Source organism: Pantherophis guttatus, chromosome 3, assembly GCF_059756535.1.
Source record: "Pantherophis guttatus breed Tessera chromosome 3, ASM5975653v1, whole genome shotgun sequence".
Taxonomy (NCBI): domain Eukaryota; kingdom Metazoa; phylum Chordata; class Lepidosauria; order Squamata; family Colubridae; genus Pantherophis; species Pantherophis guttatus.
Window position 1 is genome coordinate 10,113,458 of NC_142065.1, and position 11,139 is coordinate 10,124,596.

The 11,139-nt window shown below is 40.5% G+C and overlaps 1 long non-coding RNA gene across 1 annotated transcript in view; it reads left to right on the forward strand.

Annotated features, from left to right (window-relative positions):
* LOC148114490 (uncharacterized) overlaps window positions 1-4,452 on the forward strand; it is a 53,157-nt gene extending 48,705 nt beyond the window's left edge. The window contains exons 3-4 of the long non-coding RNA XR_015732951.1: window positions 3,897-4,043; window positions 4,252-4,452. This is a non-coding gene — a long non-coding RNA (uncharacterized LOC148114490). The remainder of the gene's footprint in view (window positions 1-3,896; window positions 4,044-4,251) is intronic.
* Window positions 4,453-11,139: the final 6,687 nt, after the last annotated feature.

An 11,139-nucleotide genomic window follows, 5' to 3' on the forward strand; every position in this document is an offset into this window, starting at 1 on the left:
ACATAATGAGGCCTTTAGATGCTACAATTGTGGATCCAGGGAACATAGTAGAAGAGACTGCCCCAAAGTCTCAAGAGAGAGACATAGGCCAGAATATAGGAGCAAATATAATTACAAACAATCTTCCACAGATAGACACGAATATAGAAGTCCACCAAATTACAAAGAAGGTAGAGGGGGTAGAGAAAATTCAAAAGAGAGGAAATCTGGGTCACTGAATGGGCTAAATAAACAAGACAGCACCAGAACACAGCAGGATGAGAATAACAATTGGCTTATTGATTCTGGTGCAACAAATCACACCACCAACAACAAAAGTATATTATCTTCATTTATAGAAGATAAGTTTGTGATAAAGGTAGCTAATCAAGAAAAGGTTCAAGTACTAGGCAAAGGAAATGTGACCTTGCCTGGTTTAGGGAAAATAGAGGGGGTATTATTAATCCCAGAAATACCTCACAACATACTAAGTGCCATAAAATTAAGCAGAGAATCTGATATCAATATAGTTTTCTCAAAGGGGAAAGCAACTATAAAAAAGAACAAAACAAATGTAGGTACTGTAATGATAAAAGGAGGTCTACCCTATCTGATAACTAAAGAAAGATGTTTACATAACATTGATTCAAATATGGAAGATTGTATTGAAGCAGATGATGAAAATGTCAGTAACAGTGACAATGATGAGTGTAGAATAACTCATGATCACAAAAATACATACAAGGAAAAGAAACCAAAAATAGGTAAACCAATTCATGATGAGTGTGCTCACATCTTACACAGGAAGTTAGGACATGCAAGCTTTCCTGTAGTACAAAAAATGACTGAACACGCAGAAGGTGTCAAAATAAAAAATTGTGAAAATTATTTGGAATGCTCAGTATGTAAATCCACCAAACTAAAAACCAGTCCCAGACCAAAAAAATCTAACAGATCAACTAACAATATTTTTGATTTGGTACATATGGACTTAGTTGGTCCATTAAGTCCCTCAATTACCTATAGAAAACGTTACTTCCTAACAATAGTGGATGACTACAGCCGATATGGTTTTGTTTACACATTAAAGCACAAGGATGAAACATTTCAGAAATTTAAGGAATTCTACAAACGTATAGAAACACAACATAATATCAGAATAAAGCAAATTATGACAGATAGGGGATGTGAGTTCATGTCTAAAGAATTCTCCCAATGGTTAAAGGATAGAGGAATGTTACATTTCACGTCCAATCCTTTTTCTGCATTTCAAAATGGAGTTACAGAGAGGAAAAATTCCACACTACAAACCATGATTAGGTGCACATTAGAGGATGCTGGTTTAGGCAAACAATTTTGGTCAGAGGCATTACATTATTCAAATTACACTCAAAATAGAACCTGGTCCAGTATTGTGAATAAGACACCATATGAGATGATGTACAATAGAAAACCCAAATTATCACACATGCACATATTTGGAGTCACTGCAGACGTACACATACCTAAACAATTGAGGAGAAAGGGAGAAAACGTATCCAGGAGATTAAGATTCATGGGATACGAAACTGGAACCAAAGGGTACAGATTTATTGATAGTAATAACAAATTTATAGTATCCAGAACAGCTGTGTTCCATGAACAGGCCAATTGGTCAAAATTGCACCTTAATGAAATATTTCCTAATAAATGTAAAGATACGATATCTTGCGAGGAAGGAACAACAGAAAATCAAAATATTAACAAAAGTAAGAACAAAACCAAAACTTGGACTAATAGTCAGCATAGAATAAAGACAGACACATTAACAAAAAAGGAAGCTAGATATTTGCATGATAACCATAGCAAGCCTGAAAGAACTATTAGAAACAATAGAAACCAAATACCAAATAAATACAAAGATTACATAATGCATATGAATGGAGAACAAATAACACCTAACACATATGAAGAAGTATTGAAACTTCCACATGAAGAAAGAGAAAAATGGGAACTAGCTATGGAAAAGGAGATGGAAAGTTTACAAGGATTAAATGTATTCACACCTGCGATCGCACCTAAGGATAAAACAATTATAGGTACCAGGTGGATTTATAAAATTAAGAACTTAGAAGGAGGCAATACCTTATACAAGGCTAGACTAGTTGCACAAGGCTATGCACAAAAATACCCAGAAGACTATACTGATACATATTCACCCACAGTGAGAACAGAGAGTGTCAAAACAGCCCTTGTAGTAGCATCTGCACTCAATCTGGACGTATTCCAATATGACATACAGACCGCATACTTACATGCAAAATTAGATAAGGAAATATATGTAAGAGCACCACACAGTCAATACACTAATAAGAACGAAATTTGGTTATTAAATAAGAGTCTGTACGGATTAAAGCAATCCGGCAAAAGATGGTACGATTGCTTGGTAAAAGTACTTAAGACCATGGATTTCAACGCCACCACTGCTGATAACTGTTTCTTTGTAAAAAAGAGTAATGATCATATTGAATTTGTATTAATTTACGTGGACGATATTTTATACATTGGAAAGCATAAAGAGAGCAGGGAAATCTTTGTAAATAAGTTAAATGAACACTTCTCACTGAAATCTCTGGGTAAAGTGAATAAATACCTTGGTGTGCAAATTAACAAAACTAAAAGGGGATTCAAACTTACACAGAAAGATAAAATCATCGAACTCCTAAACAAATGTAACTTAAATAATGCCAAAACCTGTGACACCCCTATGCAAACTGATTTTCTTAGAAACACTGATGAATCTTCCCCTGAGTTTAAAGACAACACATTTTACAGATCAGTTATAGGTTCACTCCTTTATATATCTAATTGGACTAGGCCAGATATTGCATTACCTCTCAATCTACTGTCAAGATATGTTAGTAAACCAACCTTGTATCATTGGGAAGCTGTCAAAAGAATTCTAAGATATCTGAAGGGTACATTAGATTTTTGTTTAATGTTGGAACCCAATAATGACAGAGAACCAAAAATTACTTGTTATGCTGATGCAGATTGGGCTGGTGATACATCATGCAGAAAGAGTACTTCTGGTTATGTTTTTCTATTGAATGATTGTCCAGTTTACTGGTATACTGGTAAACAAGAACTAGTAGCCACTTCTACTACAGAAGCGGAATATGTTTGTTTGTCCAAGGCTGCAAATAACCTTGTATGGTTCAATGATCTGATCACTGATGTTTGGAAGAAGCCCACTTTACCATTTATTATGCATGAAGACAATAAAGCGGCCATTGAAATATCCAGATCCGATGCAATTGGACAAAGGTCCAGGCATATTGATATAAAGTTTAAGCATGTGAGACAACTGTCTCAAGACGGATTCATTAAAGCAATACATTGCGATACTTCTGAACAATTAGCTGACATATTAACAAAACCCTTACCTTCTAAACAACACAAATATTTAACTTCTAAATTATGTGTATTATATTGTCCTGAATCAGAATGTAATTGGTGTTGTGTAACGAACCGGCATTTAGAGGGGGATTTGTCAGATGTAAATGCCTTATTCTCCAATGTGTAAATAATGTATATATGGAACATCAGAGGTTAACTTATTCTTTGGACTTTAATGTATTCATAACTTACCACTCCCATTCCTAGCTCCACCCCTTGTATATATAAGGAGCCACCCTCACCATTCTCGCTGCTTCTACCTTGAATATTCGGTGAATATAGAATGCCTATCATAATTAAAAAGAAATATATTTAAAGCTCTAACTCCTATTATCTTTATTGAGTCTGATCCTGAAAATATTGCAACAGGTAGGATTCACTTACCTTCCTTACCGGTTTGCAAATATGAGCATGCATGTAGCATAGTGGTAAAGATATTGGACGTAACTGAGAAGACTTATGTCTTCCCTCATCCACAGAAGATCCTATGGTAGCTTTGGGTCAACGTTTCTGATCACTGTGATACAAAGAAGATGTTGAGATCCTGGAAGAATGCAGGGAACAGCAACAAAGATGATCAGGGGACTGGGAAACTAAACCGTAAGATGAACGATTGTGAGAACTGGGTATGTCTAGTCTAACAAAGAGAAGGACTAGGGAAGATATAATAGTAGTCTTCCAGTCCTCGAGAGGCTGTAACAAAGAAGATGTCAGACCTGGAAGCTATCTTTTACATTTGGGCCTTCAGGCCTGCCACATCTTCTGTGGGAAAATGGGAGGGGAGATTGCATAGAGTGTAGATGATATGTAGTCAAAATAACATTCCTTTCTCAGAGAGTCAAGGACACAGTGCCCTGGAGTCGGATGACTGTGAGGTGTCTTCAGTTTGGACGGTGGATGATTGGCCCATGTGATGGACATGAGGGTGCTGGGTAGGGACTTGAACTTTCAATTGGGTGGGGAAAACCTGGAAGCTTTCAGATTCGGGTTTTCCCAGATGTGCCAATGTGACATCTCTAATAAAAAGTAGCTTTGAGGAAATCCAAGCCTTGGAGTTTTCTTTCGTTGGGGGTGTTACTTGGAACCCTGACATAAGAGGGGGTCGACCTATTCTCCAAAGCACCTGACAGCGAGACAAGAAGTAACAGAGGGAATCTTATCAAACAGAAACCCAACCGAGGACTAAGGAGGAATTTCCTGATAGTGAGGACAATTAATCAGTGGAATGGCTTACCTCTGGAAGTTGTGGATGTTTCATCACTGGAGGTTTTCAAGAAAAGACTGGACAGCCATTTGTTTGAAATGGTCTAGGGCGTGGCACGCAGCGCCCTCTCTGTGGGCACACAAGCTGTTGCCCCAGTTCAGCTGCGCCGTGCATGAGTGCGTGCCTCCCACCAGCCAGTCTGTCTTCGGTTTTCTGCTGTGCATATGCAAGTGCGGGGTGCGTATTGGGGGTGCGCACATGTGTGGGGGTACATAGGGGGCCATGCCTGCATGCGCAGGGGTGGGGCGCATTTGGGAGGGTTGCACGCACATGCACAGTGGCATGCGGGGGGCATGCAGGCATGCACGGGGCAGGGCACAATGCACAGGGGCTGCATGCACATTGCATTTTGGGGGTTCGGGCACACCTGCATGCATTCTGGCATGCACGCCCATGTTTTCGGCACTCAGTCCGAAAAAGGTTAGCCATCACTGGTCTAGGGTTAGGGTTGGACTAGAAGACATCCAACGTCCCTTCCAATTCTATTATTCTATGTTCTATATTCTCTTTCTTGGTCCAACAGCTAGTATAATATACTGATACAAATGTTGAACTGAGATCCACATTCTAGGTCCCCCTTAACTGTAGAATCTTCTTAGGGTCTTCTGGCCAGCCTTCTTCTCAGCTTCACGTAATGTTCTGCCCCAGCTATGGATCCCAAAGAACACAGCACACACAAACTCTGAACAAAACTTAGTTTACTCAAATAACACAGTTTTGGGCAAATGCCGGCTGTTAATAAGCATTCTTAACAGCCTGCCAGAATTCCACAGATAAGATAGTCAGAGTCTTACTGGAGTTGGCAGAAAGCCCAGAAGCAAAGTTGCAGAGAAATCCCAATGCAATGATTAGCGAACTAAAGTTGTTTCCTGCAGCTTGTTACAAGCTGCGGTCCTCCTTAAATAGGCTAAGGGAGTGGCCAATTAGCCCCAAGCCTTACTCTCGAGGAGACCTCCTCCTGAGGAACCACTCCTGCCTTTTGGCAGCTCTGTGTGCCCGTGCATCGAGAAGAGGCTCCTCCTCTTCCTCCTCTTCACTTAAAGGAGCCTCTGGAGGTTCTGAAGGCGCTGGCTGAATCCCCGCCTCTGGCACCACATCTTCTCCAGCCTCCTCATTGTCTGACTCGAGCGCCAGCTGCACAGGCTGCTGGTGCAGTACCACACCTGCCTCCTCGTCGTCGGGATCAGCAACTATCCGCGCAGGCCACTGGCGGGCCACAATACCTAACCCTCAGGGTTGGTTTTGTTTACTAGTGGAAAAAAATGAGAGAGAAAGAACAGACATCCATCAAACAAGCAAGCAAAGGCATCAATAAAAAGCAAGTCCTTAGAAAAAGACATTAGCAAGATACTGTTAATCAATACATGTAATAAAATGATCTGTGGTTTCATTATTTTTTTATTTGTATTTGAGTATCTTCATTGGGAATATCAGTCCTGACCAACTGTGTGCATTTATTTATTTAAGGAAATTTATATAGCTTGCTCAAAGTCACCCAGACAGTTTTCATGCCTAAGGTGAGCTAGAACTCACCATCACCTGGTGATTGACCCAGGAGTGGGTTGTACTTACCTGAGGGAGATGAGCCGGAGGCTCCAACTGGCACAGAGTGCGGCCGCGCAGGTGGTTATGGGAGCAACATGGCGCTCCCGTGTGACACCTCTCCTGCGCGAGCTGCACTGGCTCCCGGTGGTCTTCCGGGTGCGCTTCAAGGTTTTGGTCACCACCTTTAGAGCACTCCATGGCTTAGGACCTGGTTATTTACGGGACCGCCTACTACCACAAACAGCCTCCCACCAGCCGGTATGCTCTCATAGAGAGGGGCTCCTCCAGGTGCCGTCAGCCAAACAATGTCGACTGGCGGCCCCCAGGGGGAGGGCCTTCTCTGTGGGGGCACCCACTATCTGGAATGAGCTCCCCCCAGAGATACGGAGGATCCTGGATCTGCGCACTTTCCGCCGTGCTCTTAAGACCCTCCTATTCCAGCAAGCTGGCCTGGCCTAATTTTCTCCCCTGTTTTAAAATTCTTTTAAATCAAAATTTTAATCTGTTTTAAATTATTGGGATTTTTAATTGTATCGGGCTAAATTATTTAATCTGGTTTTAATTATGTTTCTAACTTTTGTATCTATGTATTTTATTTTGTGCTTGTTCACCGCCCTGAGTCCTTTGGGAGTAGGGCGGTATATAAATTTAATAAAAAACAAACAAAAACAAAACAAACTACCGGATTGCAACGGGGCCGTGGACGGTTCTGTGCATGTACAGAAGCTTCCTGATGACATCGTGGTCAGTGGGTGGAGCCTCCTGCTGGTTTTACTACAGATTCTTGCGAACCGGTCTGAACCGGGGGCAACTCACCACTGGATTGACCCCAAATCACCTAGCCAGATTTCATGGCTAAGATGAGACTAGAACTCATGGTCTCTTGTTTTCTAAGTTAGCCCACCTTAACCACGACATCAAAATGGCTTCTTCACCTGAAGTTTTCCAGATATGGGAACAATGATCCATGGGGAGAAGATACTTTTTTCTGCCATGCTAATTAGCCTTAATTATTGCAGCTGTGGCCTAGGACATCCTCCAGGCATCAGATCGGGCAAGACTTCAAATTTTATGGATTGGAGATAAATGTTAATCATTGTGGCAATATGGACGAGGGATTATGGGAGACACAGGCTTGAACATCTGGAGGGTACGAAGAATGTACAAAATGTTCCAAGCTTCAAACATTCCAACTGAGAAATGCTGGTTGGGAGGATTCTGGCAGAAGCGTCTCCATGTAATTTATGCAGCCCTGATTATTTTGTACTTTATGTTAATTTTTTATAAATTGGCATCAGATGTGCATGATCAGAAAAAAAAATATGGCAAAATTTGAGTCCGCTGAGAAGCTTATTTTGATACGGAATAGTCTTTTTAAGTTGCTTGCCATGCTCTGAAGTGGGGTAATGTGGAAATTAATTGGAAAACATTCATTTTCATATATGCATTCAGAAGAGTAGATCTGTAGACAATCATAAAGTCTGGTATCAAAATTCTCAATCCTGGGTGTGGATCTATTTATTCATTTATTTGTATCTTGCCTTTATTATTTTTGATAAATAGCAAGGCGGTGAACATATTCAACACAACTTCCTCCTTCTATTTTCCTCGCAACAACAACTCTGTGAGATGAGTTGGGCTGACAGAGAGTGACTGGCTCAAAGTCACCCAGGCAGCTTTTATGCCTAAGGCAGCACTAGAACTCACAATCTCCTAGTGATTGGTCAAAAGTCACTCAGCTGGTTTCATGCCTAAGGTGAGACTAGAACTCACAATCTTCTGGTGATTGACCGAAAGTCACCCAACTGGCCTTTATGCCTAAAGCAAGGCTAGAATTCACAGTCTCCTGGTGATTGGCCTAAGTCATCTAGTTAGCTTTCATGCCTAAGGTGAGACTAGAACTCACAATCTTCTGGTGATTGACTGAAAGTTACCCAACCGGCCTTCATGCCTAAGGCAGGACTAGAATTCACAGTCTCCTGGTGATTGGCCTAAGTCATCTAGTCGGCTTTCATGCTTACGGCAGGACTAGAACTCACTGTCTCCTGGTTTCTAGCCTGGTGCTTTAACCACTAGATCCCATGGCAGGCTGAGTGTTATAGAGTAGAGCAAAGTGCCAATGGAATCAAAACAACTCTTCTCTTTATTACAATAAAAAAAAAGACCCTCAAGCACATTGCTTACCCAAACCTCTCAATAATTTCACAACTTCATATGTGGTGGACATGCCCTGAAGCAAAAAACTATTGGAATAAAATTAAAACCTGGCTGGAAGAAATGACACAATTACATACTGAATTCAAACCAGAGTTGTTCCTATTGGGTATCCTACCTGACAAAATTAAAAAAGAATATATTTATTTGATTATACACGTAATAACAGCTGCAAGAATTGTTTATACTCAAAATTGGAAATTAGAGAAAATACCTTTGGAAGATTATGTAATAAAAAAGATTTTAGATTGTGCAGAAATGAACCGATTAACTTTGTTGATGAAAAATATGGAAGAATCAGAATACTTTAGAATATGGAATTATTTTTATTGTTGGTTGGAAAAGAGATATAAATTATTAATTTTATAACTATGTGTAAAAATTTGATGGCAAGAATATGGTTATAGGAATGAACTTTTATAGTGGTTTGGATGACGATTAAGATAGAAGAAACTGTTGGAACAAGAAGAATAAAAAGAACTGAAGAAGTCAACACCGAGATGTCACAGGGGAGGGATGATTGATGTATTAAATGTTTGTTTGTCGTAAAAAATAAAAAACTTTAAAAAAATAATTATTTCACAACGGTTTGTATTGTCTTTCTGCTTTAGCTGTCTTTCAAGCTTTGTTTTGTTGTGGCCCAGTCAACGCAACTCTCTGGTATTTTACCAAGGTGGGAAGCGAGGGAAGAGAAAGGCCAAAGGATACATCTGTCAAACATAACAGCCTTTTCGAGGACAGTTTATTAAACAAGGACTCACATGGGTGAAGGAGTGGATAAATTTGAAGAACAAAAGAATATTGACGATAGAAGGGCATGAATTACAATTGGGGTGGCATGCATTTGTATGGTATGGGAAAAGTTACTTCCAAAGGCACTACATCAGAAATGCTCTGCTGTCAGTGTGGGAAAAAATCAAACAGAATCACTCTAGGAAAATACTGGTCTGGCTATCCACGATGGAAGCGCTAATATCAGTGGTGAAATTCAAATTTTTTTACTACCGGTTCTGTGGGTGTGGCTTGGTGGGCGTGGCTTGGGCGTGGGAGGGGAAGGATACTGTAAAATCCCCATTCCCTCCCCACTCCAGGGGAAGGTTACTGCAAAATCCCCATTTCCTCCCGATCAGCTGGGACTCGGGAGGCAGAGAATAGATGGGGGCGGGGCCAGTCAGAATTTTTACTACCGGTTCTCCAACCTACTCAAAATTTCTGCTACCGGTTCTCCAGAACTGGTCAGAACCTGCTGAAACCCACCTCTGGTTCACATATTGCCAACCAACCCAGAGGTGGGTTCTACTTACCTTTACTACTGGTTCACAACAGGCCTGCGTGCGCGTGCTCACTTCGCTCGCGCAGAAGCATTTTGATGACATCGGGGTCAGTGGGCGGAGCCTCCTGCCAGTTTTACTACCGGTCCTATAGAACCGGGGGCAACCCACCACTGAACCAACCTCATAAATGGATAATAAACGGTGAACTTTTTTTCTTCCTTGCATTGAACTATAGCACAGAGATTTACCCAGTTTTTTTTGTTGCTTTTTTATTTTGCTGTTTGTTTTTTTTCACCAGATCCTCAGCCCATATCCGAAGGCCCATATCCATAACAGGTGCAGAGATTAGTAACTTAATAACGAAAGAAGATCAACCAAATAGAAATAGATATATATATATATGAATAGATATTGTAAGTAACAGTAATATTGGAATGTATGGGATTATAGATTAAAACATATAGAATGATAAAGACATAAAGTGTTATGGTACAACTGTGAAAATAATGGTTATAGCTATGATGTACAACATTATGTATTTAAATTGTCACAATATGACAATAGTCATATTGTATGACTATGAGAATAATCTTAAGGGACGTGGTGGCTCAGTGGCTAAGATGCCGATTGAAAGATTGGCAGTTCAGTGGTTCGAATCCCTAGTGCCGCATAACGGGGTGAGCTCCCGTTACTTGTCCCAGCTTCTGCCAACCTAGCAGTTCAAAAGCACGTAAAAAATGCAAGTAGAAAAAAAGGGACCACCTTTGGTGGGAAGGTAACAGCGTTCTGTGCGCCTTTGGTGTTTAGTCATGCCGGCCACATGACCATGAAGATGTCTTCAGACAGCGCTGGCTCTTCGGCTTTGAAACGGAGAGGAGCACCACCCCCTAGAGTCGGGAACGACTAGCACATATGGGTGAGGAGAACCTTTACCTTTTATGAGAATAATAGTTATACTCAGGGTGTATAATACTAGTTGTACTTAAACAATGTAGGCTGGTGACCCCCAGGGGGAGAGCCTTCTCTGTGGGGGCACCTACCCTCTGGAATCAGCTGCCCCCAGAGATAATCCAAGACCTCAGTGCCTTCCGCCGTGCCCTTAAAACCCACTTTTTCCAGCAAGCCGGGCTGGTTTAGGAAGAAATTTTTTAAAAATTGTTAAATGTTTAATTGGTTTGTGGTTTTTTAAATTTTGGGCCAAATTTATATAGATTTTAATTGTTTTTAATATTTGTATTTCATGTTTTTAATTCTGGCTGTGTACCGCCCTGAGTCCTCAGGGAGAAGGGCAGTATATAAATTGAAAAATAAAATAAAATAAATAAATAAAAAGGACTTGATACAGCCAGTACACTGGTGTTGCAAAACTGGAAATGTAATGTGATATATAATAAAGGAAAATGTATAATAAAAATATTTTTTTTT